Source organism: Lemur catta, chromosome 4 (assembly GCF_020740605.2).
Source record: "Lemur catta isolate mLemCat1 chromosome 4, mLemCat1.pri, whole genome shotgun sequence".
In the NCBI taxonomy this organism is placed as follows: domain Eukaryota; kingdom Metazoa; phylum Chordata; class Mammalia; order Primates; family Lemuridae; genus Lemur; species Lemur catta.
Genome location: NC_059131.1, coordinates 15,206,422 through 15,229,586, shown reverse-complemented (window position 1 = coordinate 15,229,586; position 23,165 = coordinate 15,206,422). Strand labels below are relative to the sequence as shown.

General features: G+C 37.9%; 1 long non-coding RNA gene across 1 annotated transcript; it reads right to left on the bottom strand.

Annotated features, from left to right (window-relative positions):
- Positions 1-12,014: 12,014 nt before the first annotated feature.
- Positions 12,015-13,858, bottom strand: LOC123636425. Its single transcript, XR_006734529.1, has 3 exons — positions 13,839-13,858; positions 13,583-13,704; positions 12,015-12,168 (listed from the first exon to the last, which is right to left on the bottom strand). It is a non-coding gene; the product is annotated as an uncharacterized LOC123636425 (long non-coding RNA).
- Positions 13,859-23,165: the final 9,307 nt, after the last annotated feature.

The following is a 23,165-nucleotide window of genomic DNA, read 5'->3' as shown; positions in this document are numbered from 1 at the left end:
AAATAAAGCCAGGGACTCTGGGGAGCAAGTTTCCTGATGATTTATTGGAAATCTCTTTATCAGGAGATCAACATTCCGGCAGCGTTCAGGCATGTTCATTCCTTGTGGGTCTCAGAGATTCCAGTGCTAGGGAAGCTGCCATGCCGTCCCCTGCACAACCTCTGAGGCTGGTTCATACAAAAAGTAATTCTGACTCTGCTCCCTAAAGACAAGCCAGAGTTCATTTTGTGAAAAATTCATAGAAGGGAGGTAGACCCAGCTAGAGCACATGTTTCCAGCAGGGGAGTTGGGGTTGGCAGGGGGGAATAGTTATGATGATGTCAGGTTCGCTTTAAACCACAACTGATGTCATTTCAATCATTGCATGTATCTGTACTTGTATGTTGTCGTGCATAGCAGACACAGATGTTGCTGCATCTTCAGTGCTTACACCTAACAAAAGCATAAGGGAAACGTGAGCTGAGGACTTAACCCCAAGTTTTCATCACACCTTCTCTTTGCTCTATGACGTGGTGCATAGTTTAACTCCTCTGAACCTCAGTTTCTTTATCAGTAAAATAGAGATTATACTAGTTACCTCACAGGATTGTTAGAAACAGGACCTAGCAATTCCATTTCTGGATAGCGACAAAGAGAAATGAAAACAAAACATATGCAAAATGTGTACCAAAACCTGTACATGACTGTTCATAGCAACATTAGTCACACACATATCCAAAAGGTGGACACAATCCAGATGTCTATCAGCTGATAAGTAGATAAACAAAATATGGTACATCAATACAATGGAATATTATTTGGCCATTAAAAGGACTGAAGTACCAGTGCATGCTACAACACTGATGAGCCTTCAAAACATTATACTAACTAAAAGAAGGCCAACACAAATGGCCACGTATTATTTGATTCATTTTATATGAAACTCCAGAAAAATACAGTGACAGAAGTGAGATTAGTGCTTGCCTACATTTTGCCAAGACTCCTTTTCAGTATAAGTGGCTTTTTCTCCCTGTCTGCGGAGGTTAGTTTCCTCTTTCTTATGGACTTATAATGGCCTCTCCTGTCATGCAGTAGCCATACAAAGGGCTTCTGGTTGTCCTAAGGACATATCCCCACTGTCGTTTTTCATTTCTTTAGCAATAACCATTAACCAGTGTCAAGTCTGAGCAAGTGACTCACAGAAGGTGAGGTGCACAGAGGAACCTGTAAGGAATCATAATACAGAACAAAATTATTTCACAGTTTTTTCAATTTATGTCAACAGCATCCATGAGTGTGGGAATGGATCCTAAGGCTGTTGGATAATGGTGAAAGGAATATAATATTGGATTGAGCCAAATTTATGGATATGGACTTATTAAAGGGATTTTGGATTGTATTGTTAGGTTGAGAATCTAGGAGTGAGCCTACTATCTTGTTTGATGGGTTGACTGAAAGCTGGGTGTGAAAATGACCTAAATTATATAAAACTGAAGTGCCAAAAAATTTCCTGGCATATTGTAAAGGAAAATATCCACTGGCTTATGGAAATTAGAATGTGAGAATAGATTTTTCAGGTAAAATCACACCCTATTAATATATACACCAGACAACACATTCTTCACTAATGCTATGAGAAATATATTGATGAGCAGACCCCAATATCCTTGGAGAACTCTGTTGTAAGTACTCTGTGTGCACTGGAGTTGACAGTGGAAATTGCTGCCATTGAGCTGAGCTTTCTGAATCCACTGGGGTTGATTCAGAGTAGCTCGGGCCAAGTGATGTCATCTTAATCACCAAAATCAAGGTCAGAGTCATAACCATACCAAATTGTAGAGCTAAAGCAGTCATCAGTTTTATTGTTGGTTCATTAATAATAGTGTCTCTAGAAATGAAATAGATGAGCAGACTATCACAATCTTACTTTATTTGTCTTAGTAAAAATCTCGAGATCTGAGAAGCAGAATTCTGACTTGAATAAGTACAAAAGACAGTCATGGTTCATCAACTATTTCCCAGTTTGGAGCCAGGTCACACATGTGTAAGCCTCTTGAATGAAGGAGTGTCTGAGACCCTTGAGCAAAGATACTGCCATATTGCCAAAATTTATACTGTACATCTCTCTCTTACCCTATTCCTAAAGAACCTGTGACTTTGATATTACCAGGGTGAAAATACACTAGGGAAGGGAAACTAATCACCCTTTTTAGAGATTACTGGAACTTGAGTGAATTTACTTTAATTCCCAGAGACCCAGAACACTACTTTGGTCCACTAATCAGAACAGCAATGAAGGTAGGACAATTAATGGAACTTTGCTGGGTTCTGCGTAACAATGGACCCAGTGGGTCACCAATCATGTCCTGTGTTCATTTTCCCTGTTTCAGAGTATAAAATTAAAATAGATACATTAAATATCTGGCAGAATCTCCACATTGGTTCCCTGTCCTGTAGAATGTAGACCATTATTATTATTATAGGAAAAGTCAAGTGTAAAACACTATAATGATTTCTTCCTGCCAGAATAGCAAACCAAAAGTAATACCACATTCCTGGAGGGATTCCAGAGATTAGCACCACCATCAAGGATTGAAAGATGTGTGTGGGGGGAGAGCAATTCCGTCTACATCCCCACTCGACTTGCCTGTACAAAAGACCAAATGATCTTGTAGAATGACAGTTGATTATTGAAAACTTATCAACTGTATATTTTTTGATAGTTTTTTTTTTTCAGCATGATATGAGGGTGCAAATGATTAGGTTATGTATATTGCCCTGGCCCTGGCTGAGTCAGAGCTTCAAGTGTATCCATCCCCCAGATAGTGCACACTGCACTCATTTGGTGTGTACATAACCATCCTCTCCTGCGCCCTCCCATCTGCCCGACACCTAATGAATGTTACTACTATATGTGCACTTAAGTGTTGATCATCAACTGTATATGTTGTTTCATTGTTGGAACAAATCAACACATTCTTTGAGAATGCCTATGCAGCAGTTGATCTCATAAATGCTTTTCTCTATACCAGTTAGTAAAGACTGATAAAAACAGTTGACTTTCATTTGGCAGGGCCAACCATACATCTTTACTGCTCCACAAAGGACTAACCTATCAGCCCCATGTTATAATCTAGTCCCCAGGGTCTTTGCTAGCTTTTTCTTTCCAGAGTACATTATGTAGATCTATTATATTATTACTAGAACCTGGTAGTATAGTAGGAATATGTGGTAGTTTTTTCTGACCTCAGACCATGCAACTATTTTAGCTTTTGACATAAGAGTTTATTATGTTATTACCACACAAAGAATTACTAGCTTCAAAGCTTTGGGTCAAGTCACAAATTTAATAAGACTTACTTTCCTTACACAGAAAAATAAAGATAGTAATAACCCTTCCCTTAGAGTAGTTGAGATGATTAAATGAGATAATGAATATAAATATAAATATAGTGCCTGATACATAATCTTTGCTAAATAAATGTTAGTTATTTACCTTGAAAGGTGCATGATGCCAGAGGATAGAATATAAATTCCACAAAAATTGAGGAACCTACCTTTTCCGTGAAATTTCTAGGGGCCCATAGGTCTGGGGTATATCAAGATATTTCTTCCAAAAACAAGTTGCTGCATCTTGTTCTTTGTCCCTTCATTAAGACTCACAATGCTCATAAGTCTCTTCGGATTTTACAGATAATATATACTTCATTCGAGCATGCTACTCAATCCCATTTTCCAAGTAATCTAAGAATCTGCCAGAACAAAATTCCAGAACAAGGAAGGCTCTGCAATAGGTCCAGATATCCATGCAAGCTTCTCAACCACTTAGGCCATGAGACCTAGATCTTACAGTACTTGAAGGGCCTGTAATATAAGAATGGTGTTAAAGAGCTTTGTCCTATGAGTCTGAGCACAGAGTTTTAGGATTTTGGAGCAAAACTTTGCCATCCACTGACAATAACTATTGTCCTTTTGAAAAGTAGCTTCTGACTTGCTACTCTAGCCTTAGTAGAGAGTGAATATTTAACTATGGACCACTAAGTTATCATAGAATATGAGCAATCCATCATGAACTTGATGTTTTCTGACCTATACAGTCAAAAATGTGGCTATTCACATCAAGTAGAAGGGATATAAAGATTAGGCTGTAGCAGGTCTTTGCTACTACTGAAGAAATAGATTTGCCTTCCATACTACCTGCAATGTTTTTACCAAAATCACCATCCTTATTCACTATTATTGCATTATACACAGAATTGCTTTTGACAAAGGAGTTCATTGGAGAGCAAATAAATCATGGCAATGGTCTCATTTGTATGAAATCCATAAGAGTTACCTTCTTCTCTATCACTTTCAAGTAGCTGGCCTGAAGGAACTGTGGAATGACCTTATTTTTCAATTTGCTTATGGTGATAAAATATACAGAACAGAATATTTACCATCTTAACCATTTTTAAGTGTACTGTTTAGTGGTATTAAGTATATTCATATCATTGTGCAATCATTACCACCAACCATCTTCAGAACTCTTTTCATACTGCAAAACTGATATTCTATACTCATTAAATAATAACCTTAAAGCCCCTGGCAACCACCATTCTATTTTCTGTCTCTATATTTTGAGCATTCTAAGTACTTCATATTATTAAAATCATTCAGTACTTGTATTTTTGTGATTGGCTTGTTTTATTTAGCATGATGTCTTCAAGGTCCATCCATACTGTAGTAAATGTCAGAATTTTCTTCATTTTAAAGCTGAATGATATTCCATTGAATGTATATGCCACATTTTGCTTATGCATTCATCTCTTGATGAACACTTGAATTGCTTCCTTGTTTTAGCTATTTTGAACAATGCTGTTATGAACAGGGGTCTATAAATGTCTCTTAGAAACACTGCTTTCAATTGTTTTGGGTATATACCCAGAAGGAGTTGCTGGCTGATATGGCATTTCTATTTTTAATATTTTGATAAAAACACTATACTGTTCCACACAGCTGCACCATTTTACATTCCCACTAACAGTGCACAAGGGTTCCAGTTTCTCCACATCCTCACCAATATTTGCTATGTTTTTTCATTTTTTTAATAGTAGCCACCCAATAGGTGAGGTTTTTGATTTGCATTTCCATAATGATTAGTGATGTTGGGTATCTTATCATATGTTTATCGATCATTTGTATAACTTCTTTAGAGAAATGTCTTTTCAAGTCCTTTGCCCTTTTTCAAATTGGGTTTTTGTTCTTGAGTTTTAGTTTTTTATATATTCTGGATATTAATCACTTATCAGAAAGATGATTTGAAAGTATTTGCTTCTGTTCTGTAGATTAAATTCTTTCTCCATTGTTAGTGCCTTTTGATGCACAATTTTTAAACATTTTTATGGAATCCAATTTGTCTATTTTTTCTTTTATTTTATGTGCCTTTGTTGTCATATCCAAGAAATCATTTCAAAATCAAATGACGTGGAACTTTTGAACTACGTTTTCTTCTAAGAGTTTTATAGGTTTAGGTCTTACATTTAGGTCTTTGATTCATTTTGAGTTAATTTTTGTATATAGTGTTAGGTAAAGGTCCAACTTCAATCTTTTGCATATGGATATCCAGCCTTCCTAGCAACATTTACTATTAAATAAAATAATCTCCTTTCTCCATTGAATGTTCTTTCTACCCTTGTCAAAAATCATTTTACCATGTATTTTAAGGATTATTTCTAGGCTCTCCATTCTATTCCATTAGTCTATATGTCTGTCTTTATGGCAGTATCACATTGTTTTGATTACTGTAACTATGTGATAAGTTTAGAAATCAGGAAGTGTGAGTTCTTTAGCTTTGTTGTTCTTCAAGATTATTCTGGCCATTTGGTGACCCTTAAGACTCCATATGAATTTTAGTATGGGTTTTTCCAATTCTGCAAAATGGTGTCATTAGGATTTTGATTGAAACTGAATTGGATATGTAGATTGCTGGTGGCAATATTGATAGTTTAATATTAAGTCTTCCAATCTGTGAACATGTGGTACATTTCTATTTATTTATGTCTTCTTTCTTTCAGCAGTTTTATAGTTTTCATTGCACAAGTCTTGCACTATCTTGGTTAATTCCTAAGTAGTTTTTTATGCTATTATGAATGAAATAGTTTTCTTAATTTTCTTTCCAGATTGTTCATTGTTGCTATATAGAAATGCTACTGATTTGTGTGTGGACTTTGTATCCTGCTACTTTGCTAAATTTGCTTATTAGTCCTAACAATTTTCTTTTTGTGAAATCAGGATTTTCTACATATGAGATTATATCATCTGTAAATAGAGATAGTCTTACTACTTCTTTTCCAATTTATATGCATTTTATTTATTTTTACTGCATAATTGCTCTGGTTGAAACTTCCAATACTATGTTGAATATAAGTACTCAAAGTGGCATCTTTACCTTGTTCCTGATCTTAGAGGAAAAGCTTTCATTCTTTCATCATAGAATATGATGATTGTGGTTGTTTTTCATATATGGCTTTTATTATTGAGGGAGTTTTCTTCTATTCATAGTTTATTGAATGTTTTTATCACAACAGGGTGTTGAATTTTGTCAAATGTGTTTTCTGCATCAATTCAGTTGATCATATGTTTTATTTTTTCTTCATTCTGTTAATGTGCTGTATTATATTGATACATTTTCTTCATTCTGTTAATGTGCTGTATTATATTGATGCATTTTCATATGTTGAACCATCCTTTCATTCCAGGAATAAACCAGCTTAGTCATAGTGTATAATCCATTTAATATGCTACTGAATTCAATTTGATATTATTTTGGAGAGTACTTTTTTGTCCTTAAGAAATATCCGTCTGTAGTTTTCTTGTGTTTTTGTGTGACTTTGTTACAAGGGCAATACTCGACTTATAGAATGAGTTAATAAGTATTTCCTCTTCAATTCTTTGTAAAAATTTGAGGAGGAATAATGTTAGTTCTTTTTTAAATGTTTTGGTGAAGTCACTAGTGAAGCCATCAAGTCTAGGATTTTTCTGTGTTGGGAGACTTGATTACTGATCCAGTTTCCTTACTAGTTGTTATAGGTGGGTACAGTTTCTATTTCCTGGTGATTTAGTTTTGACAGGTTTTATGTTTCTAGGAACTTGTCCATTTCATCTATGTTATCCCTTTTTTTTTTTTTTTGGTGTACAGTTGCCCATAATACTCTTATTATACTTTTTATTACTAGAGTCAGTAGTCATTTTCATTTTAGATTTTTGAGACCTCACTTTTTTTGTAGTTCATCAACCCAAAGCTTTTTTGTTCATCTTTTCCAAGAACCAGCTTTTGGTTTCATTGATTGTCTCTATAGTTTTTCTATTCTTTATTTCATTGAGCTCTGCTTTAATCTTTATTATCTCCCTTTTTCTTCTAGCTTTTGATTTAGTTCTTCTTTTTCTAGTTTCTGAAGTCATAAAATTAGGTCTTATTTTGAGAACTTTCTTATTTCTAAAGTAAGCATTCATAACTACAAATTTCTTCCTTAACATTGCTTTGACTGCACCCAATAAGTTTTAGTATGTTGTGTTTAGTTTTGTTTTAATTTGTCTCTAAGTAATTTCTAATTTCTCTTGTGATTTCTTTCTTTAATCTGGAAAAAATTAGTTTAAGATTATATTGTTTGATTTCAATAAATTTCAGAAATTTCCACTTTTACTTCTATTTTTGAATGCTAACTTTATTGCATTGTGGTTGGAGAAAATACTTTGAATAAAATATATTATTAAAAATCTATTAAGACTTAGGTTGTGGCCTAACATGTGGTCTATTCTGGAAAATTTTCCTTGTGCACCTGAGAAGAATGTGTATGATGCTGTTTTTGGGTAGAGTGTTCTTTAATGCCTTTTAGATCCAGTTGGTATTAAGTCCTTTATTTCCTTACTTATTTTCTGTCTGGTTGTTCTATTCATTATTGAGAATTGGGTATTAAAATCTCCAACTATTATTTCAGAATTTTCTATTTCTCCCTTCAATTCTGTCAGTTTCTGTCTCATTTTGATGGTCTGCTATTATGTGCACAAATGTTTATAATTATATCTTTTTGCTCTGTTGAACATTAATATACGATGTCCTTATTTGTTTCTTGTAAACTTTTTTTTTAATTTAAAGCCTATTCTGGCCGGGCGCAGTGGCTCACGCCTGTAATCCTAGCACTCTGGGAGGCTGAGGCGGGTGGATCACTTGAGGTCAGGAGTTCGAGACCAGCCTGAGCAAGACCAAGACCCCGTCTCTACTAAAAATAGAAAGAAATGACTTGGACAGCTAAAAATATAGATAGAAAAAATTAGCCGGGCATGGTGGCACATGCCTGTAGTCCCAGCTACTCAGGAGGCTGAGGCAGTAGGATGGCTTAAGCCCAGGAGTTGGAGGTTGCTGTGAGCTAGGCTGACGCCACAGCACTCACTCTAGCCCGGGCAACCGAGCGAGACTCTGTCTCCAAAAAAAAAAAAAAAGCCTATTCTGTTTAATATTAGTAAAGCTACTCCCACTCTTCTGGTTACTGTTTGCATGGAATATCTTTTTTACCCTTTCACTTTCAATGTATTTGTATCTTTGGATCTAAAATGAGTCTCATGTAGACACAATAGTTAGATCATTTTTCTCATGATGTCTGTCTTTTGATTGGAGAATTTAATCCATTTACACTTAAAGTAATTACTGATAAGGAGGGCCTTCTGTCATTTTGTTATTTCTCTATGCCTTATAGTTTTTTATTCCTTATTTCTTGTATTACTCTCATCCCTTTTCTTTTGTGTTTAGCTGATGTTTTGCAGTGAAATACTTTAATTCCCTTCTCATTTCCTTTTGGGTATATTTTTATAGCTATTTCCATTGTGGTTACTATGGGTATTACATTTAACATTTTAAAATTATAACACTTTAATTTGAATTTATACCACCGTACCACATACAAACTCTTTTCCTCTACAGCTCTGTCCCTACACCTTTTGGTTGTTAACACAGCATTGCATCTTTATATATTACATTTCTATAAATAAATCGAAAATTGCAACTTTATAAACACTTTTTTACTGCATTAATCTCCTAAATTATGTAGAGAACAAAATGTGGAGCTATAAGCGAAAGGTACCATAATACTAGCTTTTATAATTGCCAATGTATTTGCCTTTACTGAGATCTTTATTTATTCATACAGGACTGTCTAGTGTCCTTTCATTTCAACCCAAAGAACTCCCATGACAATATTTTACAGAGTAGGACAAGTGGTAACAAACTCTCTCAGCTTTCATTTACCTGGGAATGTCTCAATTTCTCCCTCAGTTTTGAAGGATGGTTTTGCCAGATATGAGATTCTTGGGTTTTTCGTTTTCTCTTTCCTTTTAGCACTTTTAATATATGATCCTACTCCCTTCTGGAAATCTTCAAAATTTCTGATGAGAAATCTGTTGATAATCTTAATGTGGATCCCTTGTATGTGATGAATCATTTCTCTCTTGGTGCTTCCAAGATACTCTTTTTGTCTCTGACTTTTGACAATTTGACTATACTGTGTCTAAGTTTCTTTGATTTCATCTTAGTTCAAGTTTGTTGAGCTTGATATTTACATTCATATCTTTCAAGAAATTTGGGGTCATCATTTCATCAAATCCTTTCTCTTTTTGTTCTCTTTCTGAGGTTCCCACAATGCTTATGTTGGTTGGCATGATTCTCTCACAGGTCTGTTAGGCTCTGTTCACTTTTCATCAATCTTTTTTTTTTTTTTCCTGTTCCTCAGACTTGATAATTTCCATTATCCTCTCTTGACATTTACCGATTAGTTCTTCCTGATGAGATCTACCTTTGAGAACCTCTAGTGATTTTTTTAGATTTCAGTTATTATACTTTATAGCTTGAGAACCTCTTTTGGGTTTTTTTGTTGTTGTTGTTTTCTCTGTATGTTTCTTCTTTTTGTTCATTTTTTTCCACACATTGCTTTATTGACTTTCTCTATGTATTTCTTTAGTTCTATGAACATCTTTAAGACAGTTTTTTAAATGTCTTTGTCTACTAGATCTGCCATCAGTTCTGTCTCAGGGACAGTTTCTGTTTGTTTACTTTTTCTCTTTTGAATGTTTCTTTGTATGCCTTGTGATTTTTTGTTGAAACTGGACATTTTGATTTAATAATGTGTTAACTCTGGAAATAAGATTCTTCCCCTTCCCAGGGGGTTGCTGGTTTTTTTTTTTTAATTTTTGTTTGCTTGATTTAGGTTGATTTTAAGCTGTAGGTATAAACTCAAGGTCTTTTTAGGCATTTTCTGATCCTGCACTAGTCCTTGGATATGCATGGTAACTTTTTAATGTGCCCCATATATTCAGTTGCTTTGAATAGTTTAGTCTTTAATGTCTGACTGACTCCCAAAAAGAGAAACATAAATAAATGAAGGAAGGGGGGATTAAAAAAAAAGGTGATGATCCTTTAAATCCCTTGAAATTTACATCAACTGTAGGGAGAGGGTTGCAACAATGGGAGGAGGTGTAACACCAGTGTCTCCCCAACTTTGTGTCTGTAACTGTGATTAGAGGCAACAGGTGATCAGAACATCCATCCCCCATGTTGCTCACTCTGGCTACCACAGGCTATGTATGTGCAAACTGCTCTGGGAACACATGCACAACTGCCTGTCACAGTGCTGGGGAGTGAGGGATCAGTAGGCACTACCTAGCTAAGAACTGAAATTAACTAAGCGTAACCACAGTTTACCATTTAAGCCTTTCTCCTAGAAGTTGTAAGACTTTAATAGTCTCCAATGTTCCAGGACAGTACATCAGATAGATTCTGCCAACATTATTGTTGTCTGATTGAAGAGACAGATTCCTAGTGCTTTCTGCTTTGCCATTTTCCCAGAATCTTCCTGAAATGACCTTTTGAAAACTTAGGGTACCAGCTTGGGTAATGGCCTCCAGAATGTAGTATAGAACCAAATCTGTGAGCAATAAATGGTGTGTTTCTCCCATTGCCAGTATTCACAGGTTCCAGAATCGAGGGGTAGAAATTAAAGTTTCTCACTATTATTCCTAGTGATTCACAGTAAAAGTTTTGCTTCATTTCCTCACAACATTGGGTTCTGCTAGTCTAGATGTCTAGAAGTCTTAGTGTGAAATGGTGATTATTTCCACCAGGGAGATTCGAAGTGGTTTTATTAAACTGGAAATTAACGTTGCCTTTGGGCCATTAGGGGGTCCACATTCTAGTGACTCAGTTGGCAAAGAAGGGAGTTACATATAGCCATGAATGATTAATCCTATCAAGAGGACACTGAATAACTACTCCACAATGGGGTGAGGGAAGACTATGTATATAATGCAGACTGAGGTCCTCTTAGTACTTTCATGTCCTTTGATTAAAGTAAAAGAAAAGTATTGTTAAAATATCTTCAATAGGCAGAACTACTAACGACCCAGACTCTTCAGTTATGAAGATTTGAGTCACCTCACTAGGAAAAGAACAAAAAATAGCCAAGGATCTTGCTGAAGGCAAAGTGAATATGCAGTAGGTAGTCTACTACCTAGGTAGGTAGATATCTAGGAAGGTAATTATATAAATACTATGATCATGTGAGGAATTGTAGTAATGAGACTTGCAACAGGTATGGTTAATTTATTCCTTGTCTTGGTATCAATATATTGGTTTTTATATCCTATATTGCCTTTCCTTCTCCATTTTTCTACCATTTAACATGATATATGTTAATAGCAGTCAATAGGAAATAACTGTGCTTTTTCTCTTTACTCACAGAAGAGTAAATGCAGAAGAGTTCTGTGACAAGATGTGTGGGTTTTTTTTTTTTTTCCTCACACCAACCAATTCTTCAACACTAGCTAGATGTCACCATTCAATTCTGGCTAGCATCAACTTAGCATAGACCCCACTGATTAAGGGATCAGTCCCACAGGACTGTTCCCCACTTCAGATGCCAATTGTCAATGGTAGGTAACCCACAGCATCTGTCTGACTTCACTACAAATTCTCTTCTCAGGCTCAACAATATGCTAGAGGGACTCACAGAACCCAGGAAAATAGTTTATTTACTATTGCCAATACATTATAAAGGATACAAATGAACGGTCACATAAAAGGATACATAGGGCAAGGTTCAGAAGGTTCCCAAGGAGAGGATTTTCTGTTCCGATGGAGCTGGAATGTTCCTCCCTTTTGGCCTGTGGATATATGTTTATTCACCAACCCTGGACTTTAGGGATTTTTATGGAGACTTCATCATGTAAGTATGCTCAATTATAGATACATTATCCAGCTCCTCTCCCCTTCCTGGAGGGTGCCTGAAAGTGCTAAGCTTCTTATCATAGCTTGGTCTTTCTGATGATCAGCCCCCATTGATAGTCACCTTGTCAGAAAAAAAAAAAATATCTGTTCCTATCACCTGGAAAATTCCAAGGAGTTGTGTGTTCTGTGTAGAAACCAAGACCAAAGATTAGAACACGGATGCACCCAGCACAAGGGTTTTAAAGGTCTGTGCCAGGAACTGGGGACAGAGACCAAATTCATATTTTTTTGTTCTGTCACAAGTAGTTAACCTTATATCTCACTATTTAAGCTAGAGGATTGCAAAAGTATAATTACGACTAAGTTAAACGATGAATATATCACAGATTTTGTTTCCTCTTGGGGGAAAAAATCAGCTTGTTTTAGGTTGTACAAAATGTATTTGTGTTTTGACCAGGAGAAACATGATTTTGTTATTGTATTTATTTGTAAATTATATATATGTTTCCTAGAATTCCCTACCCTACATAAGTCTATGTCAGTATATGCAACTGGAGATATTTTTCATTAGGTTTGGAAACCAGAAATGGAGCAGCTGTCATATTCTTTTCAGTTTCCAGTGGTCAGTGCAGGGCACCTGTTGCCAGGTAGGCACTTTCCTGCTGGGCTCACCTGGTTGACATAGAATAATAGCCAGACTTGCTGCTCTTCCAGCTTCTGATCATGCCTTCCTTCAACTACTCTGACTTCTGGGCCATGTGTGCGTAACATCATAATTCAGGGGCCAGCTTCCACTGTAGGACACCCACATCACTGAAATTAAAGGTCTGGAGATAGTGAGAGCCTTGCATGGGTTCCAGTTTGTCTTCATGAGTTCTGGTTCATCCTCACAGGCTTCAGTTTTTTTCTTGCTCTGCTCTACTTTATATCAATCTTTCCTTTTTAACTTTCTGCCATGCTGACTTCAGACCCCTTTGCTAGACATGGGAGCAATAACCTTTCGAATACTGTTCAACTAGCTTCTGTAATTGTATAAGGTCAAAACCCCATAATAAATCCCTTTATTATGCTCCTATTGGTTCTGCTTCTCTGATCAGGCCCAACTGATACATCTATATGAGAGCAGAGCCCACCCCACTGGACTCCTGACCTTCACCTGGACATCAGTGAGCTCAAAGGGCTCATGGGAAGAAAGGGACTGGTCCTGTGGATAAGACTTCCTATTAATCTCAAAAGGTAAGGATTACAGCTTGATTCTGCTATTGAAAGAAGCATAAGTACCCCAACCTAGAAGGAAAGATAACCCAGTTACATTTAGAATTGCTTTATCATGACTTTCATAATCAATACCTAAGAATGAAAAGGTGAGAGGAACTCCTCTATTGATCCATCTGTTACTCCAAACTGTAGGAACCCATCTTGGACAGATGGACTATTATGGTCCATGCAACCAGGCTTCAGGTCAGAGGGCCCTAAAGACAAAGCACAAGGACAAACAGTATTATCTGGGAGTAATTTGAAACTGTGTGTTGGGCTCACAGCCTCTGAGCCAGCTACAACTCCCTGGGACTGGGAGTTCTGTTCCAGGCCTACAGCTATTACTCACTGTGAGCCACAGGTAGCTTCTTCCAGCAGTTTCCTGGTAGCAGAAGAATATGTTGAGGATAACACAGGCTGGCTAAATCTGTGAAAGGCTCCTGATGCGTTCATTAAGGAAGAATCCTGGGATGGTATCCTGGCCACCTTTTCTAGATTCCCTACTATGTATTTCTCTGCCAGAGAAGTCATTCACCTCCAATGGCTGTGAATGTAGGAGGGGCCCATAGAACATGCTAAGTGCCTCTGGTTTGAGATCACTTATGAGAGGGCTGAGATGATTTACTGAAGCCAGACTCTTAGAAACCACAGCAGGTTGTTTGTGCCAGTCTACCCTGGTATCATGCAGTCTGGCTGCAAAAGCCCGAAGGTATAAGACAGGGCTAAATGGTACACGGGAGACCCTGGCAAATTCAAGGGCAAACGGTCCTGGCTAAAGTTCAAGAATAGACAGACTTATAGCCAGAGAGAATAAACAGGCAAAATAACCAGCACTAAATGCTAATACATCTGCACAAACATTTTCTATTTTAAAAGGCACTTCAAATATTTAGGCACTGTTCTATACACTAGAGTATGGTAGTCAGGGAAAAAGATAAAAACCCTGCTTTCATAAAACTCACTTTCTTCCTGTGAAAGGCAGACAATAAGCAGATAATCAGCACTATGGGCTATGAAATACAGGACAAAGGGATAGAGAGTAATGATGGGAGTTCTATTTCATAGAAGAGGCTCAAGTATAAAGTACCATTTCTGCTAGGTCCTGAAAGAAATGAGAGAGTAAACTATGCAACTATCTGTGGAAGAGGGAAAAGTTTTTATAAGAAACAAGTGACGGAGTTGGGATTTGATCCCAAAGTATTTGATTTATAAACTTATTTTTTGTTCTTCTGGTACTTCTGTTGACATGCTTATTCTCAATTGATTCAACCAATGGCAGATATTTCCCTTAAGAATTTCCAGTACATTAAATTAGTATTTGGTGATGTGGACAAAGCTATGCATTGTGTTTATGCTTCCTCCCTCCTAGCCCTCAAGGTAACTAAGATTGCTTTTAAAGGGTCCAAGGCTATCAGATGCAGTGAGTCTCAATACAAGTCCCCTGGACATAAACCAGTGTATGAAGCATTCTGCAACATGGCCTTTCACATATTAAGTTGTCTCTGGAACCCTTTTGTCTGGGGCATCCATTGTCATCCTATGGCACTAGTGTTTTGGGGCATCCATTGTCATCCTATGGCACTAGTGTTTTAAGAAACACACTTTTGAAAACATGGAAGTAAAGGATGGAAGCCACTTCTGAGCTGAGTGAGTGACCTTAGCCTAATGCCTTTTGCAAATCCAGCATTCAAAAGAAGATAGATTAATGGCTAACAAACATATGAAAAAATGCTCAGCATCTCTAATCATCAAATCGAAACCACAATGAGATATCTCTTATTTCCAGTGAGAATGACCTTTATCAAAAAGTCCCAAAACAACAAATGTTGGCGTGGATGCGGAGAGATAGGGACACTCATACACTGCTGGAGGGACTGCAAACGAGTACAACCTTGGTGGAAAGCAATATGGAGATACCTCAAAGAGATACAAGTAGAACTACCATTTGATCCAGCAATCCCATTACTGGGCATCTACCCAAAAGAACAAAAGACATTTTATAAAAGAGACATCTGCACTCCAATGTCTATAGCAGCACAATTCATAATTTCATAGATGTGGAAACAACCCAAGTACTCATCAATCCATGAGTGGATTAATAAAATGTGGTACGTGTATACCATGGAGTTCTATTCAGCGACAAAAACAATGGTGATATAGCACCCCTTGTATTATCCTGGATAGAGCTGGAACCCATTCTACTAAGTGAAGTATCCCAAGTATGGAAAAACAAGCACCACCTGTACTCACCATCATCAAATTGGTATTAACTGATCTACACTTAAGTGCACATATTGTAGTAACATTCATCAGATGTCGGGCAGGTGGGAGGGGATAGTATACACACACCTAATGTGTGCAGTGCACACCATCTGGGGGATGGACACTCTTGAAGCTCTGACTCAGGTGGGACAAGGGCAATATACATAACCGAAACATTTGTACCCCCATAATATGCTGAAATAAACTGGTCAAATTTGTAATTCTGTGGGTGCTTCTATTGACCCAGACCAAGCAGCTGAGACACTGAGGGTCTCAGCAGGAATTTAAACCAAGGAACCACTGGATCAAGAGAGTGATTGGGAAGGAAAGCTAAGACTAAAAAACTGTGAATCCCAACATCTGGAATGTGTACACCTGAGAAGCCATTCCTACAGATGGAGACATGTCACATATTGCTTTATGCAGTAAATTTCCATGTTCTTTTTATCAAAGAAACTTTTCATCCTTTCATTGCCGTGGTATGTATGCCTGGTTCTCTAAGGTTTAGTTTCTTCATCTTTAAAATGAAGATAATACCTCTTGTCCATGGTATTGTTGAGGGGATTAAATAGTCAATTTATACACAATGACTGGTATTGTAAGTACTTATTTAAAAATAGTCATTCACATCTTTAGACAACTTTTCCAGCAGTCATTGTTCATTTGATATGCAAACATTAAAGTAAAAATTATCAATGAGAGCATGAGCTACTGATTTTCTACTTGATGATTAATTTGTGCACAGACTTAAACATTGACATTTCTGCATCAGACAGAAACTAGAAGGGCACTGAGATGTCATCTCTGCCATCATTCATGTCCTGAGAGACCCGCACAGAGCCCCTTTCACTCTGAGTTATGGAGTGTTTGGTCTGGCAGCTCTGTGGTCCACTGAGCAGGGTGAGGGTCACCATAGTCCTGGCTTCTTTATGAAATTTCAACCCCTGAAGGCTGTAAGGGACTTTATAGGACATGTGACCCAACAGCCTCCCAGGGCTCATGTCTATGGCATCCTTGACAGGGGTCTTTCACCTTCTGTTTAAACACCCTCAGTGACAGGGAGTGCTGTGCCCTACAAGGCCGCCTACCCTGTTGTCGGGTTTCCCTGATTGTCACCTGCTTCCTTCTCACAAAAAACTGAAATCGTGTCTCCTGTACGTTCCATCTATTTGTCTTGATTGTGCCTTTTGGAGGCCACACAAACAGTCTGTACCCTCTTACACATGACAGCCCTTCAGAAAGATTTTCTTCCTGTTTGGAAACACATCACTTACCAAAAAGATGCCTGGCAAGTGATCTTCAATCAACCCCCAGGGAAGTTATATAGTGTCTCTTGAATAGTTTAGAGTTTGTGTGTGCGCATGCGTGCACATACATGCGGTTTTGAATTTTATATGTACTGGAGGTGAGATATTCTCTAATGAGCTCCACCAAAAATCTTTCATTTATATGAATACAGCTTAATAAGGAAACAGTCCAAAATTCAAATTCATCAACATGTTGAGTCCCTACTGCTAGAAAGTCTGGATGTAGTGAGAGCTTTGTAAGAAATGGGGAAAAGGTAATTAAGAATATGGTCTATGGAGTCAAACTACCTGAGTGCAAACTGTGATTTTTTTCTACCCTTGAATAGCTGTGTCATCCTGGGCAAAATTCTTATCTCTTGGAGCTTAAGTTTTCTTACCTATAAATTATTTGAGAGAATTATATGATAAAATTATTATGAATATTTTAGCTCAGTTTAGCACATAGTAGACATTCAATAAAAATAAATTTTATAAGTTATTCTGTAATGAGTATCACCATTCTTGAACATTTATGACCTCATTTTAGCACAATAACCTGAAATCCATTTCCCCCCCAAGTCAGTCACTTGTCCAAGGCCATATAAGTGGCATGAGTCAGGGCAAGAAATCAAGTTTAAATCATTTGACTTTAAAATTTGTTCTTTTATTACTAAGCCCATGCTGCCTCCATGTCACAGAGCCTGATTAAATAAGCAAGCCAGTTCATCAGCAAAAATTGAGAGCCATTCTTCCAAACAGTCCCAACAGGTGATAATACATATGTCTCAAAGATGTTGCCTGCCCAGGATATATCTGAATTCCTCTTTAAGCATGAATTTCAGAGCTGGTGAACTTTTTTTTGTTTAATTTTCAGTGATAGAAAATTGTGTCTTTTGTTGCCAAAAATAAAATTCACCCTCATCAGAAGTCATTCACAGTCAAGTCTGATGAATAAGCTGGATGATGAAGCTAAGAGTTCATTTGTGTCACACACAGCCATGTGCCTATGAAACTGAGCCCAATTTCCTTGCAAGACTTGTAAATGGGATCCAAAAGCTGTCCCCAAAGAGGAGTTTCCATGAAGTTTTGGGTTTTCTCACTAGATGCAGCCTACACTTCCAAGAAAATGCTCTCAGAAAACAGAACATTTATTTGAAGTCACGAGTTCCCATTTATTTGTTAAAAACATAAGTCAACCTCATTAATTTGCCTAAAGACATTAATTTGCCTAAAGACATCAATTTGGTACAAGAAGTCCTAAAGACATGTTAAATCCTGAGGATGCAAACACTGTCTCTTCCCATAAGGAATTTTAAATGCAGCCAGAGAAAAAGAAAGAAAAGTACTGATGTCTTCAGGATTGGTGTATACATAGGACATTGAGAATGCTAAGGGAAGAATGGAGTCTCAGGGAAGATGTTGGTGGCCTTGCCGGAAATGATGACAACTGATCACTTTGGATTGGTATCTGGGAGTTAGCCAGCCAAACAGTGAAAAGGAAGGAACTCCAGACAAATGAAATAGAGTGAACGGGAAGTCCAGAAACATGAAACAGAATTGAGCATTTGAGCAACTACAAGATTATAGCAATGGCTGAAGCGGGGTGTGTCTATAGGGCTGTGTTGCCAAACAGCTTTGCAGAACTAGGCGGGAGCAGTATCACCCAAGTTTGTTGTTTGAAATACTTCGAAGTATAGCTTTAACCTTGGAAAAGTAAACAGGAATATAAAAGCCCAATTTTACAGGGTAGAAAAATTATTCTGACAGCAGCAATGGAGAGACTTGGAGTTAGACTGTAGCAGAAATTCACTTGAGAAGTCTGAGGATCTGGAGGGAGGTGATGATAGGATGAAGAGAGTGTATGGATTTCAGGTAGGATGGATAAGAGGATCAATTAAGAGGACTTGGTAAACAACTCCAAGTGGCAAATCAAGGAAAAAAGGGAGACAAAGGCATTTTTGTTACAATTTGGCTCACTTAGGGGCCCTTGCATTTCTGCAAAGCCTCAGTATTATCAAAGGGGATATCCATGCACTAACATCTGGAAGAGTCTGAGAAACACACATACACACACATGCACACACACACACACACACACACACACACACACAAATTCTGCATAATGAATACATTTCATTATTTTTAGTCAATCTCAGGGCCATTACAACCTAAGTGATGCATGAGGCCAGAAATAATTTTAGACCTCTGTGTTTGGCATTTATTTAAGGTTTATTATCAAGAGATAATAGACTATGTGCTCCTTATAATAGAGCTGTAGAGTTTTTAGAAATTAAAGTAGCAAATCGTGAAATGCCTTGTGCATGGCAATGATATTTAGCTGCTGCTTCTTTTAGTTTCTGAGACACAGGGTCCAAGGTGATTTTAAAAAGAGTCCTTGGAGGCTGCTGTGAGTTTTCCATTGATTTCATATGCACAGAGGCTTCAGGTGTGCTCTTAATGCTGCCTATTGTTAACCAATTTTAAACGGGGAATGCTTTACTAAAAAAAAAAAAAAACGGCATTGAGATGAATTTCAGGCCAAGGGAAAAAAGCAACTACCAAAGTTCTATGTTTTGTCACTTTTACAACCACCTTATTGCAGGCAGAAATGTCTTAGACAAAGACCCCTATGTACCAAAAAAAAAGGAAATCATTTGGAATGTTTGATCTACTTCCTTAAACCCCTTTGGTAAAAACAAATAAGGATCAGCCTCTTCCCCATAAAAGATAATTCGTAGAGAGAAGAGCCCAAGTAGGGTTGGGAGGTGATCTGGGATCAAGTCTGGCTGGGCTGGAGGTGAGATCACTAGGGCACCAGTGACTGCAGAGGGAAGAAAAAGTACCACGAAGAGCTGCCCCCTTCCTAAATTCAAGGCCTGGCCTCACAGAAGGGCTCTGGCACTGAGCACCCAGAGAGAACATCCATGCAAGTGGGTCTCCTCTCTAAACAAGCTACACTGGCCACTGACTAGCAAAGTTACGTTTGACCCTTCATTGCTTCAGGCAATTTGCTATGAAATTTTGAAAATCAATGGGAATTGGGCACATTCCTTGCCCAAACTCATCATTTGGTAATGAGTCCTGCCATATCTCTAAACCATTACACTTTCAAGATAGGCCTTAGTATCACAAAATCAGTACCAGTAATAAGCTGAAGGAACAAAAAAGAGAGAACCAGTGTGGGCTTCCTGAAAGAGGGACCTTGAAGGCTATTCATGAGTTTCATAGGCAGAGACAGGGCAGAGTATTTCACCCAAGTGGGCATTGTGCTGAGAGAGGTGTATATAGCACTTGCTTTTGCCCACAGTGAAGACATCATTCTTTGCCTTCATAATCAAGTGGTCTCCTATGTGTCATAACTGAGTAAGCAACAAGACCTCCAGCACTGCTTAAAATATCTCTCCATCTGCTGAAAGAACATCACTGAATCTAGCCTTAGAAAATTAAATGGACACTTACTGATTCATACCAGTCTGCGATCTGCCAGAGAATGAAATTATCGAAGGGGGTGAGAAGGGAGAAGTATTTTGGGAACCCAGAGAACTTATATTTAGAGCAGACATGGATTGAGAAGCAAATCTGCCAAGTGACAAACTGGAAGTAATTTACAGCACTCTGGGTTAAATCTCAGCACGTCTTAATCCCTTTTTTAGCCCCTCTATTTCCTCTTTTCCTCGCTTCTCACCATAATACCAATGTGCCCAGATTTGGTTTAAAACTACCCTGCTTCAGTCTCCCCTGAAAATCACAGGAGGGAAAAAGTGTACCATAATTTGGAGATGGACTGAAAGAGGCCCATAAGGAACAGTAAAGAAAAAGAGCCACGTCTGATCTTGGGACAGAAGTGTTTCTTCTTTATTATGGGCACTCTGTCAATAAACAAACAAAAACCAGATCTAGGCATGTGGAGGTTTCATTATATGAAATCTTCAAGAGACACAGATCATCCAAATCTGCGTGTTTTAAGGCGTGGAGAAGGTCTGTGTATTGCAGGGGCCATGCATGAGGGTGCCACAGAGTAGGAGTGTCAGTCTCAGCTCCTGTGTGAGGTGGGACAGGGCTGAGGTTGATAGAACTCAGCCTTTGCAACAGGGGACACACTGCGATTCTCCTGTTGGCTCCCAAATCTGTCGTATAAGGGTCTGCGGCATGGCTTCATCCTGGTACTCTGAGACCACAGGATAAATATGGCACATGCTTCTGGAGCAACCTGAATATTGACTACTAGAGGAAAAGTAATCTAAATATTTTTATTAAAATAGTAGCTAATATTTTTGAGCATTTCCTAACTGCTTAGCATGGTTTAGACTGTTCTGTATGTATTAAAGAATTCATTTGCTCACCTGAACAATAAGATAGGAACAACTGTAATCCTTGTTTACAGAGAAGCTGAGTAATTGGTCCAAGGCTGTACACTATTAAGTGATGGAGTCAAATTTGGGACTCAGTCTATTGACACAGGTATATCATGGTTTAAAATGCAAAATTCAAAAAAATAAAAAGATGCTATACATGAATTTGAGGAAATGGTGAACTTTCTATGTCAGTCAGAGTAAGGTCCTTATTGTTCTTTGCTTAAAGATATTTTTTACAGAAAAGCTTAAACCATACTAGTTCGTGTATGCCAAGTCATGTGCCCAGCACAACGAAGAGTTTGAGAGAAATGTTATATTTAATCCCTACCCTCAAAGAGCTTGAGGGAAAAAATGCACACACAAGGAAAAGAGCAAACAACACACAAGTGACTTTGAGACATCAAGCTCCAAGTCTTGATAGTCACAGAAAGATGGGGGTTGTGTAGCCTGGATCAGTCCGGGCTGGTTTCCAGAAGCAGTTAAAGTAGATCCTTGAGGAAATGTAGATCTATGTGGGGAGGGAAAAAGCCTTAAAGGAAGTAACACAAGGACCAAAGCAGGATGAGGATTTACATTGGAAATGCAGGGGTGTTGGGGGGGGTGGTATCGTGACAGGCAGGAAGGGAAACTGCTGTCAGATAAGGCAAAAGGCTCTGATAGAGTCCTTGAATGTCATCCAGCTCCTCCTTCTCTGAACCTTTATTGAATGCTCTCTATATTCAAGTGGTCAAAGCTCAGTCTAAACTTGATCCAAAAAGGGGGGAGAAATATAAATACTTGGTTCAAATGGAGGGATATTGATGAAGCCCTATATATATATGTAGCTAGACAGTATCACGGTGAGAGTGATCTTCAGGAAGATTGAATAGAATGGAAAATAAGAAGTGGGGAATGGGTGATCAGAACTTATCAATAGGTTGTTTTACAATAATCCTATTTAGAGATAACGAGAGCCTAGACTAGGAAGAAAGAAAAGGTCAGGGTCAGGAAGGGCATATTTGAAAGATGGCATGAAGAAGAGAATCAATATGCCTTACTAATAGATTAGATCTGAGAAACAAATTGGAAACATAGTAGAACAGTTTGAGGATCAGAAAAATGGTGCCACCCATGGCTACAAGGGTAGGCCAGAAAGAAGCACCACTTTGGAAGGAATGTTTTGGCATTTTCCAGTTGGGTTTTAGCTACAGTCTGGCAGGATAGCTAGGTAAAGTTGTCCTGCAGGGAGCTGACCATTTAAAAGTAGACCATGAATGAGCTGGCATATCTAGAAACTTTGATCTTGATATCAGCAACAACAAAATAAAAAATGTTGAACTCTTAGCATCTATGAAGACTTCCAGTTAAAGACAGCTCATTGACCATACGAGTTGGATTCAGTTATCACCAAAAAGAAATGAGCAACAGTGATTGTAAAAGGTCATACACATAATAGCAAAGAGAGCAGAAGTGGAGACAACAGAAACAAAATCTTGAAAATACTCAACATTACCTGCCTTAGCAGACAGAATGTTAAATCCTAATCTGGGGAAGGCAAGCAACATCTTCATTTACATCCCCAAGTCCCCAAAGGCCTGGAATTGGAAGAACAGGGTACCCAGGAAAGGAGTTTGTTTGGAGGGTGGAATATAGGGTCAAAAGCAGGAGGGTTCACGGGAAGTCTTTTTTATGAAGCAATAGACCACAGGCACCTCCTCCCACTCTTCACCACAGGAGAAACGGAAAGGGTGTGTCTGTGGAGAGAACAAAACAGAATGTCTCCAGACTAGAAGA